The following is a 547-nucleotide window of genomic DNA, read 5'->3' on the forward strand; positions in this document are numbered from 1 at the left end:
GGGGGGGGCAGGGGGAAGGGGGGAATTTTCACCGTTTTCGACATTTTGGGGGGTAGGAAGGTCGCCCTTTTATAATGCTCCCCCTACATTTGCGTAACGCACATACTGACTGATTTGCGTTGATCCAGGGAAATGTTAGGGTTACAGAATATGCACCAATTTTTCCCCATTTTTTCCTGATTCGAAAATTGCAAGCTTTGATCCTCCGTGCAGCGTATAGATTGCATTCGTTAGAGAAAACGTTGAAAATGTGAGCGAACAGACAAAATATTGCAACACTGGCATTACTCTATGAAAGTAACAGAAACAAGGCTTTACCAACGAACTGCTGCTGGGCGCTCTCCGTGAGCTCATGACCTCGGTGCGTCTCTCAGTGCCATGAGGGCGTGGGTCAAGGGGCAAAGGGCAAGAGGAGGCCATGAGAAGAACATGAGAAGAATATGAGAAGGGCGTAAGGGACATGAATTCGACATGAGACTGATATGAGGAGGACGTGAGGAAGGCAAAAAGCAGGTTAAGAATGGTAATAAATGATGCAATGTTGTGA

Source organism: Penaeus monodon, chromosome 32, assembly GCF_015228065.2.
Source record: "Penaeus monodon isolate SGIC_2016 chromosome 32, NSTDA_Pmon_1, whole genome shotgun sequence".
Classification (NCBI taxonomy): domain Eukaryota; kingdom Metazoa; phylum Arthropoda; class Malacostraca; order Decapoda; family Penaeidae; genus Penaeus; species Penaeus monodon.